Source organism: Hyla sarda, chromosome 2, assembly GCF_029499605.1.
Source record: "Hyla sarda isolate aHylSar1 chromosome 2, aHylSar1.hap1, whole genome shotgun sequence".
Classification (NCBI taxonomy): Eukaryota; Metazoa; Chordata; class Amphibia; order Anura; family Hylidae; genus Hyla; species Hyla sarda.
In genome coordinates this window covers 398,256,005-398,265,804 of record NC_079190.1, presented here as the reverse complement: position 1 = coordinate 398,265,804, position 9,800 = coordinate 398,256,005, and the positions used below count along the sequence as shown (strand labels likewise).

Genomic DNA, 9,800 nt, shown 5'->3' with positions numbered 1-9,800 from the left:
GCCGAGGCCCCTAATTTTACCCCAAAAACCCAGGAAAAGTTATTGACTCAACAATAAGCCTAGGGTGGCAAATACATCATCCCCCCATGTAATCATCCAGACCCCCGTCATCATCCCCCCCTTCATCATCACCGCCTGTCAATCCCTTCATCAGTGGTCTTCAACCTGCGGACCCCCAGATGTTGCAAAACTACAACCCCCAGCATGCCCGGACAGCCATTGGCTGTCCGGGCATGCTGGGTGTTGTAGTTTTGAAACCTCTGGAGGTCCGCAGGTTGAAAACCACTGAGGCCTTCGTCATCATCCCGACCCCCCCCCCTTTTGTTTTGTACTCACCTCCCCTCGGCGGGAAGTTAGGGTGAGCTGGTCTGGGCCATCTATGCTGCAGGGACCGTCCGGTAGGGATGGTTAGTCGTTGCAGGCTGTCCATTTTCACTGGGGGGGCCTCTTCTAAGTGCTTGGGGCCATGACTAGTGATGTTGCCTTGACGACGATGCATAGGACGTTGCGCATGAACGTCCCTGTGCATCGTCGTCAAGGCAACGTCACTACTCCACGGCCGGGCCCAAAGCGCGGAGAAGAGGGTCCCCCCGGTGAAAATGGACAGCCCGGAATGACTAATCCTCCCCACCGGACGGTCCCTGCAGCATAGCCGGGCCCGGACCAGCTCACCCTAACTTCCCGCCAAGGGGGGGTGAGTACAAAACAAAGGGGGGGGGGGGGGGTTGCTGGATGATGACGAAGGCTGATGGCTGTCCGGACTTGCTGGGAGTTGTAGTTTTGCAACATCTGGAGGTCTGCAGGTTGAAGACCACTGATGAAGGGATTGACAGGCGGAGAGTTCACTCGAGTATAAGACGAGGGGGGGCGTTTTCAGCACGGCTTATACTCGAATATATACGGTAGATACTTGAGAAAACTTGTACTCATGTTTGAGAGTATTACAATTCCCTATTGCAACTGGTGCAAGAAATGTAAACAAATTTGTATATTACTTCTATCAAAAAATCTTAATCCTTCCAGTATTTTTCAGCTGCTGTATGCTCCCCAGGAAGTTGAGTTGTTCTTTTCAGTCTGACCACATTGCTCTCTGTTGACTCCTCTGTCCAAGTGAGGAACTGTCCAGCACAGGAGAGTTTGCTATGGGGATTTGCTCCTACTCTGGACAGTTCCTGACACAGACAGAGGTGTCAGCAGAGAGCACTGTGGTCAAACAGAAAATAATTACTCAACCTCCTCTGTAGTATACAGCAGCTGATAAGTACTGGAAGGATTAAGATTTTTTAGTAGAAGTAATTTTCAAATCTGTTTGACTTTCTGAAGCCAGGAGAAAAAAAAGTTTTCGACCATGGTACCCTTTAAAGAGAGAACTGCTGAGCTATATAAAAACTATATACAGAAGATGGAAGATGGTATGGGAAGACTGCACTTATGTACTGAACTGACAGCACCAGACCTTCAGAAACAATGCAGAGATCTGATTGTTACACCTTTGGAAAGTTCATTAACCACATCAGCTATCCATTCTAGAATGAACTCTTATTATACTTTACAATGGTTTTCTATGACTTGCGAGAGTACTAATAAAATAGTTTTCTTTCTCACATAGGAGCAGTACAGGTAGCAGTGGTCTTCCACAATATGTTCGGCTTCCTGGTAATTTAGTAGATATAGGTACTCAGTAGAAGATAGGCCTCAAAGTATATATAAGAAAAGTACCATGGCATTCCATTAAAGTCTTTGCAGAGATTGCAATGCTTGTTTTGCTAATCTTAAACAATGTTCACTATACAGTATACCGCCAATAAAAATTAAAATCGCAATGGCCAATAATTTGGTCAATCTCAGACTTTGAGCATGACCCTGTAAAAGCAAACAGCAGCAAATGAATACAATGCCCTGCACATTAAAGAGTACCTCTCATGAGCTTGTTAAATTTTATAATTCTCCCAGTTCACTGCCCACATCATGATAAACCACCACCTACCTTTATTTTTATTATTTGTTAGTTTTCTACCTTGATATTGCTCTGTATTTTCTGCTCAGTCTCAGTCAGGTTCACAGACTGGGGAGGGGTGTTCCCCAGCAGGTGTGACATCATCTGAAGCCATGCAGGGTAGAACTTCCTCCCTCACTCTGCTACACACAACCCAGAACAGTTCAGTGTGTGAGATGAGCTATGATTGGCACCCCCCCCCCCCCCACCCCCTCTCTCAACACTCCAGACTGCATTTCCTGACTTTGGACTTCTGCCAGGCGCACAGTAGTCCAAAGTCTGTGCAAGAGATAGGAGGAAATGTGCTCTGGACAAGTAGGGAGACATCTAGTGACAGCTTTTTTAAACACAAATAAAACATAGAAAACTTCATTTTTTTAAAACACAGTACATTAGAAAGATTTTTTTATCTACCAAAAGGAGTGCAATAGCAAAAATTTGTTTGAATGAGAGTGCCCATTTAAGTAAATACTTGCAAATGCTACATAAGAATAAGGGATAAGACAGAGATCCTAATACAAATTATTCACAAAAACCCAAAGCCTCAGCTCAGGGCACAAAGATTCCTATAATGAAACTCCCCTAAAATTGCACTTAAAATTGTAATTCCCAAACTCAAGTCTAAAAAATGTGTGCTATTACACAATCATGAATGAAACGTATATAGTGGTAAAGGTGCAAAACATTGATTGTTATATGGTTGAGGCTGCAGCCTTCACATTATGTGCACCTTTACCGCTCCCCCTACACTTTTTCTTTTTTGCCAGTAAGAAGTGTTTTTTATTTCCTCAAAGTAGATTAGTAGCCTGGTATATGCTTTTTTTTAATTTATTTTTTTATGTTATTTGTCTTCCTTATCCTCCTGTAACTATTATTCTTTTGTCCTGCTTACGTATTGGTCTTTGTGTTACTGTTGCTAAATCTGATAATGTTACATGAAAATGTTCTCCGACATGTTGATATGCTTGTTTTATAACTTCTGCTTTAACCTCTTAAGGATGCAGGGCGTACCTGTAAGTCCTGCGCCCGGGTCGGTCACGGCGGCTAACGATAGCTGGGGCTTGTGGCATCGTGGGGATGCCCGGTATTAACCCTTTAGACGTGGCGATCAAAGTTGATTGCCACGTCAAAAGTTTAAAAAAAGCATTCCCGGCAGCTTAGTCGGGCTGATCGGCTGCTAGGACACGAGGAGGGTCCCTACCTGCATTCTCGTTGTCCGATCACCGATTCACTGCTCCATGCCTTAGATCCAGGCGGGAGCAGTGGAGTGCTGATAACACTGATCAATGCAATGCTATGGCATAGCATTGATCAGTGTCTGCAGACTATTGCATGTTATAGTCTCCTATTAGTTGATAACTAATAAAAGTTTGAATCACCCTCCTTTTCCCATTTAAAAAAACTATGTACATAAAAATATAAACATATGTGGTATCGCCGCATGCGTAATTGTCTGAACTATAAAAATATATTGTTAAAGGGTAGCTCCCACCATCCGATTTTTTTTTTGCTAGCCCGTTCCCCCCCGCTACGGCACTAGCCCGTTCCCTCCTCCCCCCCCCCCCCGCCCCGCATACCCCGTTCCCTCATTACACTTGCAATTACTGCAGAGTCCGGCAGCGGGCGTGCAGGGACAGCGGCGGCAACGAGGCGGCGGCGATGTGCGGGAGGAGTGGCCACCCAGCCAGTGGCCAATGCGCTCGCTTCCGCCTGTCTGATTGACAGGCAGGGAGCGAGTGCAGCCTAACTGAGAAAGGACTGATTGCCAATGCAAAATCAGTCCTTTTTCAGTGGCCGGTTTTTAAATGTAAATTAAACCTTTTTAATGAAAAAAATTAAATAAAAGTATATTAGAGATATGTTGTAGTACATAAGTACTACAACATATCAAAAAATAAAGTTGGTGACAGTGCCCATTAAATTAAACCACAGAGTCAATGGAGTACACGTAAAAAAAATTCCAAAGTCCAAATAGCGCATTTTTGGTCACGTTTTATATCAGAAAATAATGAATAAAAAGCGATCAAAAAGTCTGATCAAAACAACAATGGTACCAATAAAAACCTGAGATCACATCGCAAAAAATTAGCCCTCATACCGCCCCATATGTGGAAAAAATAAAGTTATAGGGGTCAGAAAAGGAAATTTTTAAAAGTATAAATTTTCGTGCATGTAGTTATGATTTTTACCAGAAGTAAAACAAAATCAAACCTATAAAAGTAGGGTATCATTTTAATCTTATGGACCTATAGAATAAAGAGAAGGTGTCATTTGTACCAAAAAATGCACTGTGCAGAAACAGCAGCCCACAAAATTTAAAAAATGGCGTTTTTGTTTTTCAATTTAGTCCCACAGCTATAGATGAGCATTCCCAATGACACTACACAAGATAAGTGGTCATTCTGAAAAGTGAATAAAAAAGAACAGCAGGGGGCACCATAACAAAGATGTAACAGCAGCATTAAGACATTAAGGATTAAGGTAGCAATGTCACTGAAAACAGCAAAGCAAACTATAAATTTTATCCAAGCCAGACCTATGACATACATTTACGACATGGATCTAATTAGAGTATTTTGTTGACTCTGTGTAACGCTGCTTTTTGGAAACCACCAGCCTTCCATGTGCCCTTACCTGCGCCGTGCGACATTCTGGGTGCCATGTCCGTGTTGTATTTCCTGGACTTCCTGCTCTGATGTTTCTGCCATTGCTGCAATTCCCCTCTGTCCTCTATGGGTGGCGCACGAGCACTAGCTCAAACTTTGAGGCCAGTGTGCACTCCCGATTAGATTCCCAGCCGATTCCTGCCAGGCACCACCTATATAATGAGGACACACCTGATGTTCTGGGCCTTAGCAAGATTGTAGATTCTGCCTCCATTGCTAGATCTCAGCCTGATCTGTTCCTGATTCATTGCTTGTTTATTGGACTTTGTTTGCACCTTTGTAAATAAACACCATTATCAGCATTCCTGTGTCTGGCGCTATCTCTAAGTCTCAGTTTAGCCCCATTCTGCCTGGCTGGCTGCCACTTGTGGCACAGTGGGTCCACACCCATGGGGCGTGACACTCTGGATGGCTCAGGATGTCAGTCATAAATGCTACAATAATTAGCTATCAGAGTATTTAGACAGTTTCCGCGCACATACCTAGTGGACCAGTGGCAGGGTGTTGATTGGTTAACAGGCTATCCAAGACCTGTACTAAGCATTGATGCCTGCCATGACTCAATTACTGGTAGAGCTTGTACCATCAGAATGGCTAAGTGTGCAACGTATCAGCCGCTAAGACCTGTGTCTAATGCTGGACAGCACCCGATTGCGGAGATGCCCAACATTAACCCTTTAGACATTGCGATTAAAGTTGATTGCGGTGTCTAAAATAAAAATAAAACTCCCGACAGTTCAGAATAGCTGATCGGGGCCATCATGGTAAATTGCGTTGTCCCGATCAGCTGAGAGGATAGCATTGATTAGTGTTATCGGTGCTCTGCTGCTACAGCCTGCTGAAGCTTCCTGGAGCAGCAGAGGACTGATCGGACACAAGGAGGCAGGTAAGGGCACTCTCACTGTCCACCGCACAATTTTATCACGATGGTCCCGATCGGCTCTGCTGAGCTTTGATTGCAGCATCTAAAGGGTTAATGCCAGGAATCAGCCCGATCGGCGATTCCAGGCATTATCCGGGTGTCCTGGCTGCTGATAGCAGTCGAGACCCACTGGGTTTGAAGCATGCTCAGCTGGTGAGTACACTTCAAAAACCGGTAACTGGACCAGGGCATACAAGTATGTCCTCGGTCCTTAAGCACCAAAGACCAAGGGTGTGCCTTGTGTTTGTGTTAATCCCTTCCCCAATAAAAGTTTAAATCTTCCCCCTTTCCCATAAAAAAGGTGGTAAATGTCCAAATATTAATAAAACCGCAGGGACAAAATACCAAAGTCCAGAATTGCAGATTTTTGGTCACTTTATTTTTATACCCAAATAAATGTATAAAAAGGATGTATAAAATGGTATAAAATGGTACCGATATAAACTACAGATGACGGCGCAAAAAATGAACCCCCACCCATCCATAATTTTTACCGAAAAGTGCACTGCATAAAAACGGAAGCCCCCAAAGGTTAAAAACAAACAAAAAAAAAACATATATTTTTTTTAATTTTGCCCCACAAATATAGTTCTTTGGTTTTGCCATATTTTATGGTGAAATTATTGATTTTATTACAAAGTAAAATTGGTGGTGCAAAAAATAAGCCCTCATATAGGTCTAGGGGGAAAACTGAAATAGTTCTGATTTTTAGAAGGTTAGGAGGAAAAAATGAAAGTGCAAAAATGAAAAAAAAAAAAACCTTACGGGGTTAAACAGCATTTTTATGATGGCTATTAATTTCCCTTCACATTTCTCTCCTTGTAGTTGAGAATAGTAAAGGAAAACATATATACGTTTTCACATTGTGTTTCCCATGACAGGAAGCAGGGACATTACTTGTTGCCTTGCTGCAGCTTTGAAGAGGGGAAAGCTCCTATAGGGGAAGGGAAACCGACCATTTACAAGGAACAGGAAGCAGCATGAGGTGGCAGCAGAACATTTCACAGGATGATGGACATCTGCCATTGTCATCCAGTGTACACATGAACTAAATAAGAAGAAAAACCTGAAACATCAACAGAGTTTACCTTTTAAACTTTATTCTTTTCTGTTTGTCTGCTATATATTTTTAACAAAACAGTTTAACCTTGTCAGCTAAATATCATTCACAGGTATAGAAAAATTGGACCTATATTCCAACAATAATGGAGTACTGTGGCCAAAATTAACTTATCCCCTATCCACTGGATAGGGGAAAAGTAGCTGACTGCTGCTAGCTGACAGCCCCAGTGGTTGGGCCCTCCGTGATCAGATACATATCCGCTATACTGTAAATTGGGGATAAGTTAATTTTGGCCCCAGTACTCCTTTAAAGTATATAGTAGCGTATATATTTACGAAGACATTTTTTTTAAACTTTTCCATCTGGATGTGACATTCAGAAATCCATGTGGAAAAGATATAGAATCTGAGTAATAAACTTTGAATCACGCGCTTTTGGCTGCGTAAAAATATTATCAAAACCTCTTACAAAAATACCATACTTGCATTTGACAAAATATACTACGAGGAATAGCGGCTGATGCCAAGTCAGATACAATGCATTCAATGCATTTCACTTTTTTACATTTTGATATGTTGTGACCTTGTGCTAAAATCAACAAAATTCAATTTTTTTTCTATCAGTCTGCACTCAATACCCCATAATGAAAATTTGAGAACAGATTATTAAACATTTTCACTAAATCTTTATTAAAAAGGATAAACCTAAAATTTTGCCTGGATGTACGTATTCAGACCCTACATTCGGTACTTAGTTGAAGCCCCTTTGACAATGGTTACAGCCTCCATTCTATTTAAGGATGATGCCACAATGTCGCACACCTGGATTTGGGAATTTTCTTTCCATTCTTCTCAGAAGATGCTCTGCCAGGTTGCATGGGGGGCCATTAGTGAAATGGATTTCCAGGTCTCTCCAGGTTGGTCAGTTGGGTTTGGGTCAGGGCTCTGGCTTGACCAATTAAAGGAGAACTCCAGAATCTAAAAATTGTCCCCCATACAGCTGGCAGTAAAAAAATAAAGATGTACATACCTTCCGCTCCCCCGGGGCCTCCGGTAACCGGCTCCGGCCTCCGCCGCGATCCTCTTCCTGGTTGCCGTGGTCACAGAGTCTTACTGCCCTCAGCCAATCACCAGCCGCAGTGAAGTCCCGGCTCGGCCGGCAATAGGCTGAGCGGCAGTGTGACGTTTTCGGCCCCAGCAGCAGGTGCCGATGTAGTGAAGAATTTTGTGTCCTGAAGCGTTCTCACACTGCCGTTCAGCCTATCGCCGGCCGAGTCGGACTTCGCTGCGGCTGGTGATTGGCTAAGCGCAGTATGATTCTCCAACCACCGGCAACCAGGAAGAGGATCGCGGCGGAGACCGGAGACGGTTACCGGAGGCCCCGGGGAGCGGAGGAAGTTATGTATATCTTTATTTTTTTTACTGCCGGCAGTATGGGGGACAATTTTTATATTCTGGAGTTCTCCTTTAACCCTTTCATGATGTGGGGTTGTTTTGGCGTTAATGAGTGGGCAAATTAAAATGTTTCCTCTTTGCCTTTTAATGTTCACAATTCTTTCTGTTTTTCTTCTACAGGGCCATGTGTGGGCTTGTTTTATGTGGGACAAATTGTGCTTTGGAAAATCATATTTTTTGTTTACCACAGAATCTATGGTGAGGCACACAAAAAAAAATTGTGGGGAAAAATTGAAATAAAGTAACAAGGCTTCCGTTTTTACGCAGTGCACTTTACAGTAAAAATAATGTTATCTTTATGCTGAAAGTCCATACTACTGTATTACAACAATATACAATTTAAATAGGTTTTGTTTAATTTTACTACTTTTAAAAAATAAGAATTTTTGTAAGAAATGAGGATGCTTAAAATTACCCTCTTCTGACTCATATAGCACTTTTATTTTTCTGTATACAGGGATGTATGAGGGCTTACTTTTTGTACCATTATCTCTAGTTTTTGTCGGTACCATTTTTGTTTTACTTTTTAATCACTTTTTTTTATTTAAAAAATTTCTGTTATTGAAGTGACCAAATTAGACCTTGTTCACACTGCCGTCAGGTTCCGTTAGGTGTAGCTACGTTGGCAGTTCCGTCAAGTATATCGGAGATAAAAATGGTGCAAGCTCTATTTCTTTCTCTGCAAATTCCTGTAAAATGAATAGATCATCGACTGGCCCCATGCAAGTAAATGAGGGCCGACGGGACCTGACAGTAGCCACTTGCATCCAACCCATTTCAGGGTCCGTTCGGCTTGAGAAAAAAAAATAAAAAGAGCCAATTGGACCCTTAACGGATCGGATGCAAACAGCAATGTAAAACTATCCTTAGTCAGTAGGGAGATCAGAAATTCTGTAATTTGATCTCAAACTGTGGCCCTCCAGATGTTGCAAAACTTTATCTCCCACCCTGTCCGGGCATGCTGGGAGTAGAAGTTTTGCAACGTCTGGAGGACCACAGTTGAGACCTCTAATCTGCACAATTCACTGCGCCGTTTCACTAACAGTATATTTTACCACATGTGTTTATGATTTCAACTTTTATTAGTGGGGCAAATTTTTCTACATTTATTACATTATTATATATTATCCAAGTAGAGAGGAACACTGGGTCAATCAGCTTCAGTCCTACAAATGCAGAGTATTTAACACAGGCATCTACTGATGCTGATCACCTATGATTGTGGTTCTTTGAGCTTACAAGTGGTCATCCCAGATTGTAGTATTGTTGACTGGACCTGACCTTTTGCTAGTTCCCTGACTTTGCCTTTTTCCTGCGATTTTGATAAGCCTCTACTGGTTTGACCCTTGCTAGTTACGTTTCTATTTTTTTTTGTTCTAATTCTGTACTGCATATTCCTCTTGGTTATGACTTTTCTGGTTAATCATTTCCATGTACTATCTCTATCCTTGACTTTATGCAAGGGTTAATAATAAAAAAAAAAACAGACTCACCCCTCCTGTTGCTCTTTTTTTTTTAAATTAACATTCCTATATGTACATCATTTTTAAAGCATGGAAACCCCTTTGTGAATATATTAATATCAAAATTGTGTTAGGAAGTCTCTGTTAAAAAGGTATCATGTGAATGTAAGCAACAATCCTTTCTACAGTTTGTTTAAAGGTTATTTTAGTCTTAAAATGTTTAAAATAGAGATGGT

General features: G+C 42.0%; 1 long non-coding RNA gene across 1 annotated transcript; it reads left to right on the top strand.

Annotated features, from left to right (window-relative positions):
* The first annotated feature begins 550 nt into the window (after positions 1 to 550).
* On the top strand, positions 551 to 6,824 carry LOC130358005 (uncharacterized). Its single transcript, XR_008889365.1, has 3 exons — positions 551 to 694; positions 1,610 to 1,656; positions 6,466 to 6,824. It is a non-coding gene; the product is annotated as an uncharacterized LOC130358005 (long non-coding RNA).
* Positions 6,825 to 9,800: the final 2,976 nt, after the last annotated feature.